Source organism: Equus quagga, chromosome 12 (assembly GCF_021613505.1).
Source record: "Equus quagga isolate Etosha38 chromosome 12, UCLA_HA_Equagga_1.0, whole genome shotgun sequence".
Lineage (NCBI taxonomy): Eukaryota > Metazoa > Chordata > Mammalia > Perissodactyla > Equidae > Equus > Equus quagga.
Genome location: NC_060278.1, coordinates 18985387 through 19003911, shown reverse-complemented (window position 1 = coordinate 19003911; position 18525 = coordinate 18985387). Strand labels below are relative to the sequence as shown.

Here is an 18525-nt window from a genome sequence, read left to right as displayed (position 1 = left end):
ATCAGTAAAAATCTTTTCCACCTTACTTGCGACATTTTAACAAATTAAGGAATCACAGGAATGAAGGAATGAAGGAATGAAGGAATGAATAACAGCATCCATCTTGCCACAGCTCAGGAACAGGATTTCTCACAATACTTCTCTCAATTGCAAACCAAGTCTACTTTTAAACATCCCAGGAGTGGATTCCACGGTCTGCAAGGACAAGAGGCTGGCCATCACAAATAGCCACAGCAAGGCATAACAATGGACCACTCCCAAACTTTTCTCTCCTTTCTGCGAGCCAACAGAAGAAGAGCAAAGCCACCCAATTCTGACTCAGGTCCAGCTTGGCTGTGCAGCTTCCATTGTTCAAGGCCACAGGAGGGCTGACAACGAGGCTTAGCGATTCTGCTATTTCCTATCTGAGCTTCTTTTGACTTCTGTATGCAGAAAGGTACCATTATCTCTGAGGGACTGCTGATCATGACAGCAGATCACATCTGTCATACGCTTCCTGAAAGGTCACTACTGCACCACCCAAGTTCTTGAAGCAGCCGAGGGAGCCCCAACTTACAAACAGGAACAAAGATTGCACCTGACCGTACATAACCACGACTTCCTCCTTGTAAAGTCTTCTAACTTTGAAAAGCATTGCATCATCCTGATGATCAATCTACTTCTACAGAGTTGTCTCCAGGACCTCTTTTTCCTTGGCATACTGGAGAAATGAAATGTCCAAAAATGTTATGAGTGGAAAATAAAAGTATGTAATGACAAAAGCATTCAGTGGCCAAATCTGTGGTGGAACAATGTGTTGTTTGGGGGTTTTTGGTTGTTTTTTTTTTTTTTCCCAGAACACACACACTCAAAACTACTCACTACTCATAAGGAAATCCTTCTTATTTTACTTTCTCAATGCAGTTCTCTAAAAGCCAGCTTGCGTCCAACTATAAAATCACTGCTGTTCCTCGTTCTACAAAAAGACTTCCTTTCCATCACATATTTCTCATGAATCTCAGAACACGATTTTATTTTTCAAATATTTTGCAAGCTGAAAGACAAAAGTAATCACTTTTATTTACAAAAAAAAAAAAGTCAATCCAAAACTACTCCAGAAATCCAAAGAATAGAGTCCACAAAACGTTTCTGTCAGTCCATTCTTCCAAAATAAGCAGAACTTGCGTTGTTTTTCCTATTTCTTCCCTCCCCAGTCTGTACAGGTGATAATTAGCAAGGCTATAAAAAAATATATTTCAATGAACTTGTTGGTATCAGTCCTATATGAAAGGGGCAAACCACTATTGCAGACCACGGTTATTAGACATCATATTCTAGACTGATGTGACTGGTAAAGATTAAGAATCAGTAATTTTCTCATTTATTCACACAGACACACACACACACACCCCCCCATGGCTGCCAAGCCATGAATCAAGCAAAGACGCCTTCATCCTCGGGGTGTGTTTGAGTGGTGGGGTATATGAGTGACTTTTTTTCTATATTTTTTTCAATCTTTTTCATAAACATATATAATTTTATACTTAAAAGTTTTAAACTTGAAACTACCAACTCTAAGAAATCTTCTCCAGACAGGCATCCCAATATTATTTCAACTTAAAGCAACTTGGGCAGCTAAAATCTCCAAAGTGATAGAGGGAGAAACAGCCCGGGAAGAAAACTAATAAACCTGTTAGTAAGAAATCCTCAAGTTAAAGAAGGTGAAGTCTAACAGGCCTCGTCCTGTTTTTTTCTGTATTTTCCTTGATTATCACACGCATTCTAAGCAAAATCTGTAGGAGGCAGGACGGGCATGGGATATTGCTGCAGAGAATAAGATCTGTAATTTATCCTCTCAACAGGATGTCTGTGCACATTGCAGAAGGGGATTTACCATCCGCTACACAGCACGTTAAAATTTGGCCATACGCCTCCTCGCCATCCCCAAGGGACCCTAACCTGCGTGGAGAGAAATCACAGGAACCAAGATTTTGGGACTTCTTGGGTGCAGGCGCCATCCAAGATAGCGGGTTCAGTGGAGTAACAGGAACAGAGAGGAGTCAAAAACGGAAAAGTTACTTGCAGACTGCTTGGAAACAGTGCCAGGGTCACCTTTTAACCAGCGGGACAACCCCCCCGCGGCCCCTCCTTTGTCTGCCCAGGCGGAGGCTCGGCCGGCCCCGGGGCTCGCTCGGGCCACCCCGGTGGCGCCCGGGCAGCGAGGGGCGAGCCGGGCGCCGAGGGCTCGGCATCTGGCCGCGCGCAGCGCAGCCGGTGGGCAGTGCATCCTCGCTCCAGGCAGGGTCTCTCCATTTTCAGGGCCAAGAAAACAATAAGCAGAGCGGAGCGGCCGCCGGGCTCCCCTCCCTCGCGGCGCCCCCCGCCGCCGCAGCACCCTCCGGGCCGGGGGCCACCTAGCCGGCCCCCGCCACGCCCCGGCCCTGCGCCCCTGGGCCCTCCCCGGGCACGGCGGGACGACCGGGGCTCGCCGCACGCCCACCGCCCTGCGCGCCGTCCCTCGCGCGCACGCGAGGACCCCCGCCCCACCGCCTGCCCGCGCGGACGGCCGCCCCGGGGAGGGGAAGCCGGGGGTCCCCGGGCCGGGGGGCGGGAGACCGGGCAGCAGCGCAGTCTCTCCGGCGGGCACCCGCCTCCCCCAGGAGCCCAGTCTTTGTGTGCAAAGTAAGCGCGGAAGGCGACCCACCTCGGCGCGCACACAAAGGCACGCGGCTCCCTCCCCGGCGCTCGCTCCGGGCGGCCGCGGCGGCTCTGGGCGGCCCGGGGACTGTGCGGAAGGCTGCTCCCACGGCGGAGGCGGCCGGACCAGCGAGCGGCAGCTCTTTCACACCCCGCGGCCCCGCGCGGCCGAATTAAGCGGTGGGGCGGGGCGGTGGGGCGGGGCGTAGGCGAGGCCACGCCCCCTCTCCGCCCAGGCCACGCCCCGCCGCTAGAGCCTCTGGCTGCCCGGCTCGGGACCCCAGCGGCCCGTGGGGACCGCGCCCCGCGAGAAGGGAGTTCGGGAAAGTCTGGGATTCAGTCCGGGAGGTTTGCTTGCTGTTGCTGTAGTTTGGTTGGCTTGGGAAACTCTGGGAAGAGGAGAGGGAATATTGGAAGAGAAAATTAAGTGTCACCAGATGAGACAGACAGAAATGGGAAATCCAAGGGGGCAGGCGCACATTCGGGGATTTCACAATTAAAGATCTCTCTCTCTCTCTCTCTCTCTCTCCCCCTCCCCCGTCCCTCTTTCACACACACCCGCACACACACGCGACCACAAGTCCTGGGGAGTGTTTGGCTGCTGGGTGTCTGGTCCCATCTCCTCTCCCTTCCTGTGATGTTGAGAGAGACTATCCCCTTTGAAATCCTACCAATACGTCACCAAAGAAAACTCAACAGGATTCAGAGAGGAAAAGGAAACATTTGTTGTAAATGTGCAGATTTACTGTCAAGCAGGAGCTTGACACCCAGTGACCTGGGAATTTACTACTATTCCTCGCCCTCTCCTGCTCATCATCAAAGGGAAAAATGGAGATTTAAATTTGTGCACAAGGAGGAAAGGGTTTCTTTTCCCACTTTTTTCCTCTCTGATTTTCGTTGTTGGTTTTTTTTTTTTAAATTTCTCTTACAGCAAATTGCTCCTCTGCCCAACCCTAAGACTCTTAGATTACCATCTACGTGAATCACGGCATCTACAAAAATGGGAGAGAGCTGTTTCAGAGTAACAAGCAAGGAGAGCCAGTTGATGGGTTTTAGATCAAAAGCTTTTTAATTTTCTTGGCAACTGATGAATAAGGGTTTATTTATTGGGAAGCTTTTCTGACTAAAACAGGTTGAGTCACACGACCCCACAGAAAAGTCATATAAATTATGGATTTCAATAAGCAAATGACTGACTCCAAAGATGCTGTAAAGCCACAGCCGTGTAAGGGCCTGGCCATCCCCAGGCCTTGAAGCCCACGGGGGCCGGTGGAGGGGGAGGGGTGCAATCATGTGCCACAGGAGTGAGAGAAAGAAAAACTCCTTCCCAGCCCAGGAAACTGACCAGTGTGAACTTTATCCATGGTGTTTCCCGCGGGTCTTCCTTCTCTCCCGTCCTTGCATTGTGTTGTTTCTATTTTTGACAATGGATCTACTCAGCACCAAACTCTAACTTGGGATCCAGCCTAGATTTTCCCCTCACTCCCCACTTGGGAGTCGGTTCCAAGTCCTGCGCATTCCACAGGATGTCCAAATAACTCCCCTCTCCACCCCACTGGCATTACCACAGTTGGCCTTTGGGGGCTGTTCCCGCACTGTGGCACTGGTCTCCCACAATCCCCAGCCTCTGATCTCACACCCTCTTTCAAACTCCTAACAAACTACTTCCCCAGTGCAAATCTGCTCAGCGTCTTCCTCTGCTTAAAATCCTTTAGTGGATGGTGGATGTCAACTCCTACTACACAATCAAGTCCAAGCTCCTTAGTACCGGACACTATAGGGCAGCCTACTCCTCGATATCACTTTGACCATTTCCGTGAGCTCTTCCTACATCCCCCAGACACCCAGGGCTCCACTCAGCCGGAGGGCTGTATTTGTCAAATGACCCTGCTGGGTGAACAGGAACACAGGATGAAAGAATCTGTCACCTGTCATGCTCTTCCACATGGCTCCCCCCCACACCACCCCCCAGCACACCTTCACCCCACACCACCCCACCTGTCAAGAGCTCCTCTCATCTCTGAGACCCAAGTTCCTCTGAGAAGCCTTCCTTGACCTGTTCAGACTGAATGGACCTTTTCTGCTCCTCTCATACCTAGCACGCTCTTGTAATTATTGCACTGCATTGTGAGTATGTGCCCTCCTTGAGCAGGGTTTGTGCTTGATATATATACGTATCTTTATATCATCATACTTAACATAGTGTCTGGCATATAAGAAGTGTTAGAGACTGAATTGTATGTCCCCCACACACACACACTAAAATTCATCTCTTGAAACTCTAACCCCCAATGTGACTGTTTATGGAAATAGGGCCTTTAGGTAAGTAATTGAGGTTAAATGAGGTCGTCATGTTGGGACCTGTTCCAGTAAGACTGGTGAATTTATATAAGAAGATGAAGAGACACCAGAGATCTCTCTCTCTCTGTGCACACACAGAGATGAGGCCACATGAGGACACAGCTAGAAAGCTGCAAGCCAGAAGAGGTCTCACCAGAAACCAACCCTGCTGACACCTAGATCTTGGACTTCCGGCCTCCAGAACCAGAACTGTGAGAAAATAAACATCTGTTGTTTAAGCCACTGTTATGGCAGCCCAAGCAAGCTAGTACAAGAAGCATGCATTAGATTCTAGATACTAAACTTGGAAAAGCACAAACCCACCAGTGAGCCTGTGATGTCCCCCCCAACGCAGCCTGGCCAAACTTCTGTGATGCCAGGACCGTGGGCAGAGTGTCTGGATGTGACAGCTGACCGCACAGCCTCTTCCCTGCCCTCTAAGAGAAATGGAGACGTGCAGTTCATTCCATAGTCTGGGGTATAAATGCCCACAGGCTCTCAGCCATGGCCCTATCCTTGTATCAGGAACTGTAATTTCTCCCAAGCCAAAAACAATAAGAGCAGATCAAATATTTTCTTTGAACTTCTTGGGTCAGAGCTTTATTAAAAAACAGGACACCAACACCCATTCATTGAGTCCACTGTTTGGGGCTGAATATTTCAAATTCCTAGGGAGGCTCAGGGGGACTTTGGTCCAGGCAGGACTGATTCATTCATTCATTTCAAATATGGAGGAGAGCTCTACAGACACCCTGGACTGCCAGAAAAAAAAACAAGTGGACCCTAGAACAAATTCAGCCCGAACTGTTGCTGGAGGCAAAAATGATAAACTGAGGCTGTCCTACTTTGGGCACATATGAGACGGCAGGATTCTTTGGAAAAGGCAGTAACACTGGGAAAAGTAGAAGGCAGAAGGAAAGATGAAAACCAAACATGAGATGGCTTGACTCCATAAAGGGCATGAGTCTACAGATGCTGAGTAGGGCTTTGGGGACAGGACATTGTGGACATCACTCCTTCACAGGGTCGCCAGGAGTTAGAGCTGACTTGATGACACATCACAACAATGCTCAAGTATCCAAATTGCTTTGGGGCCCCTGGAGTCACTGTGGGTAGACCCCAGAGTAGGAACTTTAAGGTTATGGACTAGAGTGATATTTACATTCATATCCACACCATCTACCAACAGTGCTTGGAACAACAAGACTTTCCAGGATTATGGCAGGTGACACCAAACTGTCAGCCTGACTCTAGTGTCCTGTAGATTCCATATTCTAGCTATGGACAGGACTCTAGGAAAGGGCAGGTGAGCCAGCAGCCCAGGCACCTGCTGTGTTCCACGTGGGTTTCTGCTCCTGGGCTGACATGGTTTATCACTGCTTGGAGGGTCTTTGCTGCCTTGCTTTCTCCAAATACAACACAAAGAAAGCACTCCTCTGAATGCTTTTGAGTCCCTTAACCCATCTCTGGAGATAGATTCCCTAATCTCACATTACTAGAAAACATACATAACAATTTTCCATCTTATAACACTCACCCACAAGATCACGCATATACTCAGCTTTAATTTCATCCTTTAACTTTGACATCTGGAGGCCTTTTAAATTCATTCCTAAGGAAAACTGAAGAAAGCAGAGATGAACATTTTGGGATGTAAAGTGGAGCAAAGCAAATCAATTTGGAATGAGATATGTTGTTATTTATCTTCTACCTCGGTCATCTTCCCGATGCATGATCTCCAGATTGTTATTTTATGCCCTAACCATCATCCCGAAGGGGTCCAAAAAGATGAGAAAAGCTTAACAGTGCCCTACAGGAGGGTATTTGTCTTTTGTATCTTAAATTTTGCACTGTGTACATGGCCATTGGAATAGGTAATAATCCATTTGAAAAGAAATAAAATTTTAATTTTAAAATCATATATTTAAAGTCTCATTCTTTATTATCTGTATCAGTTATCTATTATTGCATAACAAATCACCTTACAACGTAGAGGTTTAAAGTAAGACGAATGATTTGCTCACAGTGCTGTGGGCTGGGAATCTGGAGAAGGCTCAGCTGGGATACCTCGTTTCTGTTCCACCTCGTCTTAGCTAGACTCTGTCATGGGCCTGTAGTCAGTTGGGAGGTCGACCAGGGACTGACTCGTCTTGGGTTGCCTCAAAGTCCAGGTGGTGACTGGAGCTGTCTGCTTGGGTCCTTCAGATGCCCTTCACACAGCCTCTCAGCAGGCTCGCTGGGACTTCTTCACAGGGCATCTGGGTCCAAGTGGGTGAAAGAGGAAGCTGTAAGGCCTCACGAGGTCTGGCCTCAAGGTCATTCTGCTGCGTTCTACCATTTGAAAATATCACAGAGCCAGCCCAAATCCAAGGTTTGGGGAAAACAAACTCCACCTCTTGATGGTAGGAGCGGTGGTCACATTATCAAAGGACCTGAGTGCTAGGATGCTAGGATAGGAGGAAGTGTTGTGGCTATCTTGGCAAAAAAAGTCTTCCCCTGAGTGAGAGATGAGAAACTACATAGTGGAGGATAACTGTGACAGGTGACAACCGTAGTCTCACAGGAAATCATTCTGATCATAAACAAGCCCAAAGCCCTTTGCAATTGAATATAAACCCCACAACAACAGATTCAATAAATTGGTGCTGGCCTCATGTCCTGAATTGATAGATCAAAGTAAATACTTGATTTTTGCTTGTTTGTTTTTGGTTTCTTATAAGAATGAGAGGGGGGACCAAAAAAAAAAAGCTTTAACACTCTAAAGACACTAAGGTTGACCAGGTTCTAAATCAGTGTATTAGTTATCTTCTGTTGCATAACTGATTACCACAGACTTAGCAGCTTAAGAGAGCACCCACATATTAGCTCATGGTCCAGGCACTCCCTGGCTGCCTTCTCTGCTCAAGGCCCCCAAAGTGGAAATCAAGATCTTGGCAGGACTCATGGCTCGTCTCACCTGGAGCTCAAGGATGTGTTGGCAGAATTCAGTTCCTTGTGGTTGTAGGACCGAGGTCCCCATTTCTTTGTTGGCTGTCAACTGGGAGCCACTCTCAGCTCCTAAAGGCTGCCCAGATACCTTAGCATGTGGCCCTCCCCATCAAGTCAGCAATGACACATCAAATCCTTCTGGTGCTTCTGATCTCTGCCCACTCCCTTTCCAGCCCCTCCATCTCTGCCTTCCTGATCTCTGCCTCTGGACTCAGATTTAAAGTGTTCATGTGATTAGGTCAGGCCCACAAGATCATCTCTCTATTTTAAGGTCAACTGATTTGAGACCTGCCTTTCATCTGGGTATGACTGAATAATTGGGAGAAGGTGTGTGCACACCAGGGACAGAAATCTTGGAGCCTATCTTAGAATTCTGCCCATGCAATCCAGAATATAGGTAGATGGACAGATAGGCAGACAGACAGATGTTCTTTAGTATAAAACCTATGGAATGTGAGAATAGGCAGAAGAAAGCCTTGGGGAAGTCATACAAGCTCATCAGTTACCTAGGAAGCCTAGGTAAACTAGAAGAAGCCAGGCCTAGAAAGGAATTCTGATTAGGTAATAACTTAGCTCCCACCTAGCCCAATGGGCAGTAAGTCTTCATTAAACCCTGATGACCTGAATACTGAAAAATTAGGAAAGAAAAACAAAGTTAAGAATATGGCACACTAATTTTATTACTTAGTAGCGTAATAATATGAATATAATAGTGTTTCCTTTACTTTGCTTAACAACTTTGCACCATTGTTGCATAATATTAATGCAAGGTCTATAACCCACAAAGACAATGCTTTTCAGCGAAGAGACTTATGGAACTCATTTACGGAAAAATTTTGTGAAAAAATATATGGCTTGCCAAGTAAATATAGTATATATGTACCTTTTAAAATTAGTAGCACTTAGAAAGGATTAAAATGATATATCCAATTCAAAAAGAATGTGCTATATGCAAGATCATGAGCTATGTTAAAATAGCCTCTTTGCAGGAGCATTTGTGAGCAAAGAAATGGAATCATTTCATTAAATATGCTAATAGCACCAATAAGAAAAATGCATATTCTCCCCTTTAATAGATATTCGCTACAAAGCATTTTGCAAACTCCACGACAGAGCTGTAGCTCATGATGTAACTGAAAACTTCGCCATTTCTAGAGAGTTTAAAATTTAGGAGTTTTAATTTTGAAACCTTTAAGATATGTGTTGCCTAAAATGCTTAATTCGGTTTTTACAAGACACTTGCTCTTTGTCACTCATAATTTTAAAATCAAAGGGACTCTATAAAATGGTGGCTCAGACTTGTAACTAAATATCACCTAAGAATCAAGAGAAACAGCTGTTAGTCACATAAACAATTAGTGAATGATGCAAAGATCTGAGTTTTACATCTTTTTCTTTACATAAATCCAAAACCAGAACAAAGCATTTCCTGAGAGCCCTCCTATATATTAAAACTAAAATCTCTAAAAAGCTAAGAGGAGGGAAAAACACTGAAACTCTTATCCTGTCAAAATATTAAGATATCTTAAGAGTAGATATTAATGAGTAAACAAACATCTCTGTATTTAAGACAAGAAAGATAATTCTTACGTGTTTCCTCATTCAAATAACATGTAAAACAAACGGCCAACTCACTGAGAACATTCTACATTTTTTGTTATTGTTGTTGTTGAGGAAGATTCACCCTGAGCTAACAGCTGTGCCAATCTTCCTCTATTTTGTATGGGGGCTGCTGCCACAGCATGACTGACAAGTCGCATAGGTCTGCACCCAGGATCCGAACCTGCAAATCTGGGCCGCCGAAGCAGAGCACACCAAACTTCATCACTATGCCATAGGGCCAGCCCCAAGAGAACACTCCACATTGTGCTCCAACTTTTTTTCTTCTTTTCAATATAGATTCCAGATACACACATTTCTATTAGCAGGAAGTATCCTTGAAAACGTTTGTATAGATAATAACTGGTTGAATGCCATTTATATACAGAATACTCACGCCTTTTAAGGGATGCAGTAAAATAAGTTCATGGAGTAATGGAATAAAGACTCAGCTAGGGCAGAAGAGATTCCAATCATGGCTCTGCTACCAACTAGCTTTGTGACTTTGGAGAAGATATTAACTCACTGTAGGCTGTTCCCTCTGGATTTAATGATTATTGATTCTATAGTGATATGTATCTATACCTATATCTTTCTAGCTATATCTTCTGCATAAAAATCACATTGCTATTACATACTAATATATACACATATGTGTATATATACATACGTGTGTGTGTGTGTAACTTCTATATAAAACTTACAGCACAGGTGTTCCCGTTGCTGGCCAGGCTTGGCTGGAAAGGGAAGCTGATCAATCCACTTTGAGCTTCCAGTCAAAGTCCAAACCGTAGCTAATGTTAAATCTTGCCAGAGAAAGTTTGCTTATTAACTCTGCTTACATGTTGGAAGTGCGAGTGACTTCTGGGCTTTAAAAAAATGCTCTCCAAGTGATAACATTCTTCTATCTGTTCCACCAAAATTTAACATGAACAAACATTCTAACTGTTAGCTTTAGCTGGACAATGTTAATATTAATAAAAATTGGAAATTTATAAGGAAAAGGAGAGAAAGAATGAATGATTAGAGGATAGAGTCCTTCTCGGGCAGCTGAAGCCAGTTTCTGGAGATGTTGTGTAACATTACCTCCCCGTTCACCTCTCAGACAGCCACTGTCACGCTCAGAATGACCTGTCTTGTCCTGATTCTGACTTTCCCTGATGATCTCCCTTTTGCAAGTCAACAGCTGAAACACATTGCAGAAAATTGTACTTCGACAGGCACCTGCTTCCCCAGATCATTTCTCTTTGCAACAACTGCTTAAACCATCTGCTATCATCGACATCAGAGCATAAACTACTCTAAAGAATAAAAGAAAGAAATGCACAGATATAATCAAAACTGTCTTTTTTCTTTGCAAGACCAATAAAATTGACAAATCTCTGTCCAAAATGATGACAGACAGAGAGAGAGAAGTAAAAAAATATTAGGAATGAAAATGGAGGCATAACTATCTATAGTCAAAGGCTGAGCAGAGAATATGGAAACACTATGAACAACTTTATTTGAAAATTTAAATGAAATGGGAAAATTCCTGGAAAAATACAACTTGCAACAAACAACTTAGGATGAAATAGGAAACTCAGAGACTCCCACAAACTTTCAATGAATTGGATGGGCAATTAAAATTTTCTCACAGAATAGGAAGAACCTAGTACTATGGAAATTGATTTTAAGAATAATTTGTTAACGACAATTCTTAGCTTGGTTAGAGATAATCTTTTTGAAAGACAGTTTAGCAGCATGACTAATTAAAAGCAGAACTTCTCTTTTCACTCTGAACTTCTCTACTTACCAAATGTCCCCTTATCAAGAGGTCCCATGACAGTCTTGGTCCCACAAACTTCAGGCTAGTCTTCGTTTCCTCTCTCAGATCCCACATCCACTTAGGTCACAGAAACAAGCCATTGCTTTCTCTATCCTTTCTCTCAAATCCCCACTTTCCTCTCCATCTCTACCAAATTCTTCCTGGACCACAGATACTTAATACTCTTTGAATGGATACCCACGAATACAGCTTTCCTTCCATCTTCCCCACACAGCCTACACTATCACCCAAGCCACAGACCAACCAGCGGGCCATGTCCACCAGGCTAATCTGGCATAACAAGTTATACAAAGTTTCCCTCCTCAGATTAACTTCAAAGTTTAAAATTCAAAGTTACTTCCTTCTTTAAGAAATGGTTTTCTTAAAAATAGAACTACCGTAATATCCAGCAATCTGTCTTCTGGGTATATACCAAAGAGAAGTGAAATCAGTACCATGAAGAGATATATGCACTCCTTTGTTCATTGCAGTGTTACTCACAATAGCCAAGATATGGAAACAACATAAATGTCCACTAGTGAACGAATGGATAAAGAAATTGTGGCATATATGTATTCAATCAAATGTTTTTCAGCCTGAAAAAAGAAGGAGATGCTGCCATATGTAACAACGTGGATGAACCTGGAGGATATCATACTAACTGAAATAAGCCAGACAAAGAAAGAAAAGAACTGTGTGATCTCACTTATATGTAGAATCTAAAAAAGTCGAATATGTGAAAGCAGGGAGTAGAATGGTGGGTACCACGAGCAGGGAGGTGGGGGAAATGGGGAGATGTTGGTTAAAGGGTACAAAGTATCCATTATGTAGGATGAATAAGCCTAGAGATCTAGTGTACAACTCGATGACTACAGTTAATAATACTGTATTGAATACCAGTAATTTGCTAAGAGAATAAATTTCAGATGCTCTCATCACACACACAAATGGTAACTATGTCAAGAGATGACATGTTAATTAGCTTGCCTGTAATAATCATTTCACTATATCTATGTAGATCAAATCATCATGTTATATGCCTTATATATGTCCATTGTATATATATGCCTTAAATATATCCACTTTTTATTAGGAAAAAAAAAAGAAATGATTTTCTTTTCCCCTAAATAGTTGTCCTAAGGAGCAAATTCTAATGAATTCAGCTGAGCTCAACATATAGGGGGAGAGGACATTTACTCTTATAGAATAATGCATTTTCTCAAGAATTTAGTTACTGATCAGAATTGTTACTTTGAAAGAAGAACTTTGCACATCTTCAGAAATAATAGCTTCCTAAGGATTTAGAAGGAGCTGGGTCTTAAATGTTCTTATTTAGGAACAATTATCAAAACATATGTCTAGTTAATCGTTTCTGAATGAGTTCTTTTCCTTGTATGTTTAGGATGAAAATAGATAAGCCAAGTCATGAAGGACTCTGAATGTTTCTTCCTTCGTGAATTTTTCTGATCTACGGTACTACTTGGGATAATAAAGTTATTTCCATTCCTGATTTTTCCTATCTTCTCAAAACAGAACTGAATCCCAAAATAAAACCTTTACTAATCTATAAAATGATGTGTGGATTTGAAATTAATTTTTTTTACCATCTTTATTTATTTTTGAGCAAGTTGTAACTCCCAACAATGGGAAAAAAATTAAATTTTTCATGTTATAGAGAAGTCATCAAGTAATATAATAAAAACACCTTGGAGAGCAGTATCATGCTTCGTGGAAGATGAAGAATGCTTGCTTTGCCTACCAGAGGGCCGGTTATTATGGTGATCAGGTCCACGGTCCAACTGAGGTGAGTTTGTGTCTTAGATCCCCTGCTTACCAGCTGAGTGACCTTGGCCAAGTTGTTCAGCTTCTCTAAGACTCAGTTCCCTCATCAGCAGAAAGGGGATTTATTCATTTGTTTATTTGACAAATAGTTCTTGAGCACATTCTTTGCTCCTGGCACTGTTCTGGTCCCTGAGAATACAACAGTAAATAAAATAGAAAAAAGTCCCTGCCATTATGGGATGTATCTTCTAGAAGAGGGAATCAAACAGGGGAGGAGGGAGGGAGGGAATGAGGAAGCGAAGAAAGGAAGGGGAAGAAAAGAAAAACAGAAAGGTAGGCGTATAGTATGTCAGATAGCATTCATTATTGCTATGCTGTAGAAAAAATAATAAAACTGGGAAGGGGATAGAGAATGGTGATGGGAATGTGTAATTTTAAATAGCATGGCCAGGGAAGGTTTCTCTGAGACGGTGACATTTGAGCCAACACACCTACTGGACAGGAGGGAGTGCCTTGTGCAGGCCTCTGAAGGACAAGCTTTCTGGGCAGAAGTCTTGAGGCTGTCACACACAGTCAATTCAAGGCACAGCAGGAGGCCAGCATGGCCAGAGAGCATGAGCAAAGAGAGATGATGGAAGATGAGGTCAGCGAGGTAACGGGGGGAGGCAGGACAGATCTCTTAAGGCCTTGTAGGCTATTGTACGGAGTCTGGCTTTCTCTCTGAGAGAGCTGGGATGCCACTGGAGGGTTTTAGGCAGAGGAGAGACCTGGTCTGATGCATATTTTAAAGGATTAACCTGATTGTTTTGGTGAAAGTAGACTCTAGAGGAACAAAGGTGGAAGTAGAAGGAACTCTTAGAAAGCTATTGCATTAATTCAGGAGACAGAAGGTGGTGTTTTGAAGAAGAGTGATAAGAAACAGTCACATTATGGATATTTTGAAGGTAAAGCCAACAGGATTTGCTAATGGGTTAGATGTGGAATGGAAGAAAAAAAAAGAGTCAAGACTGACTGCAAAGTTTTGGGCCTGAGGACCAGGAAGGATGGAGTTCCCTCTCTCTGACAAGGAGGGGCGATGAGAGGGAACCCCTTTGGGGAGAATATAAGGAGTTCAGTTTTGAGTCTGAGATGCATCCAAATGATGCTATCAAGCAAGCAGCTAGATATGAGTGTAGAGCTAGGAGGAGCAGTCCAGGCTGGAGCTATAAATTTAGGAGTCATCAATGGGTAGCTGATACTGAATGCCAAGATACTGCGTATATCACCAAGGACGTGAATGAGGTCTGGACCCTGGGCCACCTTGACATAAAAGGTCAGGGAGGCGAGTGGAAACCACAAAAGAAACTGAGAAGGAATGGCCAGTGAGAGAATGAAAACCAAGAGAGATGGATCCTGGAGGCCATGTGAGGCCAGTGTTTCAAGGAGAAGAGAGCAGTCCGCTGGCTCCAACATTGCTGGCAGGTCCAGTGACATGGGGACTGAAAGTTGACTGTTGGGTTTACCCACCAGGGTGTCACTGGTGGAGCAGTAGGGATGGAAGCCTGGCTGGGAAGCTTCAAGAAAGAATGGGAGGAGAAGAATTGGAGGCAGCTAGTACACACAACATTTCCTAGCACAATAGATGGAGGGGAACATAGAGCCAAGAGAGGTTCTGTTTAATTGTTTTGTTTTCTTTTTAAATGGAAGAACTTAATGGCATGTTGAGGCCTGTGTTTAATTCTTACTATGCTCTTTGTAAGCTGATGGGAATGACCCTGGATGGAGAGAATTAATGATTATCTACTGGCCTTCTAAACATTAAACTGTGGCCTCACTCAAGTGAATGCTTGGTTCCAGCCAATTTTCCTCTCTTAGGCATGAACATGCTTGCTCCCACCTCTGAATCTTGTTCATGCTGTTCCCTCTGGCAGGAATGCTATTCCTCCCCCTTTTAACAGATCCAAATTCTGCCCATATATCAAGTTTCAGCTCAAGTCCTACTTCCACTATGAGGCCTTGCCTAACTTTTGTAACCTAGATTAATTGCTTCCTTTATTTTCCTTTTATAGCACTTAGTATTTCAAAAACACTTATTAAGTATCTTTTTGCAAAAAGGAGAATAAGTTAAACAAACATCACGGTATCTACACTCAAGAAGCTAGCAAACTTAGCTGTGGTGCATTATAATTTTGTGTACATTTTTCCCCCCTAATACCCTTATAAATCTTGAAGGCAGGCAGGAGTGAATGTTTTCATCCCCTCAGGACTTAGCTGCACAAAAGGAGATAGATAGATCTTTGTTGAATTATATTAAAAATCAGTATGATGGAATAAGTTAAAGTATCATTACGTGACTTTCCAATTATGTGACTGATCACAAAAAAACCCTTAGCGTAACAGTTTATTTCTTCAAACATTTTTGTAATTAATATTTTAAATATTCTTAAAAAATATTAGATATTTCCCTGCTGTGTAACACAAAGGTCTTTAGAGACATTATTTTAAAAAATGATTCTGCTGTCCTTATGGAAGGCAGAACTGAGTAGCTTTATTGGGAATTTTGATAAAGCTGAACTTAGGGCCCGTTGCATATTTGCTGGAGTAACTGTTCTTAACACTTCGTTTTATGCAGTATAGGAAAAGAATCTGATTAGTGATTCTGTAGAGCGATTGGAAATCTGTGCCTCAAAAAACATCAAGACAAATGAAAAGACGATGGGCATTGTTTTAACCGAGATTTGCACAATTCTCCGTGCTCTCCTGATGGCACGGAGTAAGCCCAGGGGATGACTAATGAGGTAGGAAATATGCATATGCATGAGCTGGAATCACACCAAGATGCTGATAAAGGGTATTGTTCCTCACCTAGGTCCGCCTGGTATAAAAAAAGTGGAAGGACCCAGGGAGTATATTGCTGGCAAGTTTGTGGCAGGTGTTCTCCCAGGCTTTTTGGAGAACACAACACTTTATTAAATGAGAACAGGAATAATGAAAGATAAGGGACTTGAGTCCCTTATAATAGTCAGTTAAAGGGAGTGGGGAAAATACAAAAAGTAAAGATAAGATAAGACGGGCAGGTGAGCAGATGAGAGCAGGAGGAGGAAGAGAAGGAAGGGGAGAGGGAACAGACGAGAAAAGGGAGAGAGAGGAAGGAAGGACCAACTCGGGACAGGAGTCGGGTGGGAGGAACAAAGAGGAAATGAAGGGGCTGGGAAGGAAAAGGAAATTAGCAGGGAGAAAGACATGGATATTTTAAGACCTTTTTTGGGGTCATGCCCTGGTTTTCACGGTGAATTAAAAACTCAGGAAACAAACTTCCTGTTGAGGCGTGCGTGTGATTCTTAACGTTCCTTGTAAGTGGTTGTAGGGTATTAAGAGTATCCGCAAAGAGAAGGGGGTTGCACCTGAAGACCGGGTCTTTTCTGGTTTAGAAACCTGGGGAAGAGAAGTGTCTCAAATTTGAAACAGGAAGTGAAAGAGAGCCCTGGTCTTGCTCAAGAAGGAGTCAAGCCAGGCAAGAGACCCAGTCTAAAGCACAAATGGTGTACGTTGAATATGGTTTAACATAAAACTGTGCATTCTGTCATTTGAAGCTTAGTATATCATGATTTCACAATTGATGGTTTCTTATCATTGAGGAAACATGCAAGCAGCTGTCTGTATTTGAGATCAGACACAAGCAGAATGATAAGCCCAGAGTTGAGACATGAAAAACCAAGACCAAGTCATCCTGGTAGGGAAGGCAGGACACGGCCATGAGGCCATGAGTCGGGAAGGGCCATCAGGACAATGGAAATAAGAAGCAGGGAACATTCAGGTGGATGCTAAAGAAACAGCCTGAGGCACACACAGGAGGCTGGGCTGTGGCCTCATTGGCTCAACACTTAGGGTTTCTAAATCTCCGAGCGTCTTAAGCGCTGTTCCCTGTAATTACCAGAGGGCCGTGCCCCCAAAGCAGGGACCCTATCTCTTTGGAGATTCCCAGCCAGGGGAAGCTATCCTGACATTTACTCATTTCAGTTAACCCTAATAAGGCTAACAATCTTTGTTAGAAACCCTAATTCCTCAAATTAGAATAGTTTACATACAGATTGCCTACAATGAGATCTCAAAGAATCCTGGGTCCTATTTTGCTAAGTACTTTTGATTTTCAAATTGCGGTACCTAAGAATTTTTGTGAAGGTCAGTTTTCTTTCAGTATAATTTACTTACAGTAGAATGCCCTCTTTTCAATGTGCAGTTCTATGAATTTTGACAAATGTATATGGTTGTGTAACCACCACCACAATCGTGATACAGAATATTTTCACTGCCTGAAAAAGTTGCCTTATGCTCCTTTGTGATCTGTACCCTTCTCCCACTTCTAGTCCCCACAACTATTTTTCTGATTTTTGCCTCTTCCAGAATGTTGAATACGGTGAGGTCATACTGCAGCAGAGTGGGCTCCTAACCTAATATGACTGGTGTCCTTATAAGAAGAGGAGAAGAGTCACAGAAACACACACACAGGGAGAAATATGGCCACGTGGTAATGGAGGCAGAGATCGGAGTGATGGCCGAAGAATGCCAAGGATTTCTGGCAAACACCAGAAGCTAGAAGATGCAAGGAAGGAGACTCTCCTATCAGTTTCAGAGGGAGCACCTGCTCTCCAGCAGCCTCCATTTCACCCTTCTAGCCACCAGAAGTGTAAGAGATACATTTCTGTTGTTTTAAACCATCTAGTTTGTGATACATTATTGCAACAGCCCAAGGAAATTAACACATGGGGTTAGTGTGCATTTTGCTTGACAGGAACTGCCACACTGTCTTCCTAAGCACCTGTGTTTACATTCCCACCAGCAATGCGTGAGAGTTCTGCTTGTTCTACAACCTGTCAGGACTTGGTGTTGTCGGCGTTTTTGGTTTTAGCCATTCTAACAGGTGTGTGGTGATATCTCACTGTGGTTTTCATTTTCATTTCCCTAATGGCTTATGATATTGAACATCTTTTCATGTACTTAATTGCCTCCATACATCTTCTTTACTGTGTGTCTCTTCAAGCCTTTTATCCAGTTCTTATTGGTTGTGTGTTCTTCATGATTGAGTTGTAAGTTCTCTTGTCCTTTATCAGGTGTAGGTCTTGCAAGTGTTTTATTCCCATCTGTGACTTCTCTTTTTATTTTCTTAACAATGTCTTTCAAAGAAGAAAATACTTTAAATTTGATTATGTCATATTTATCCATTTTTTCTTTTACGGCTTGTGTTTTTGTGTCCTAGCTAAAAAACCTTTGCCCGAGCCAAGGTCCAAATGCTTTCTCTTCTATTTTTTTCTAGAAGTTTTATAGTTTTTGCTTTTACTTTTAGGTCTCTACTC

General features: G+C 43.3%; 1 protein-coding gene across 2 annotated transcripts in view; it reads right to left on the bottom strand.

Annotated features, from left to right (window-relative positions):
- FAM107B (family with sequence similarity 107 member B) overlaps positions 1-18525 on the bottom strand; it is a 204726-nt gene that overhangs the window by 73719 nt on the left and 112482 nt on the right. Inside the window, exon 1 of one of the 2 annotated variants that reach the window (XM_046679182.1) lies at positions 2684-2824. The exons of the other annotated variant lie outside the window; for it this stretch is intronic. The gene's annotated coding sequence lies outside the window, so the exon portion shown is untranslated. Of the gene's footprint in view, positions 1-2683; positions 2825-18525 lie in introns of those variants that run through there. 2 annotated transcript variants of the gene reach the window in all.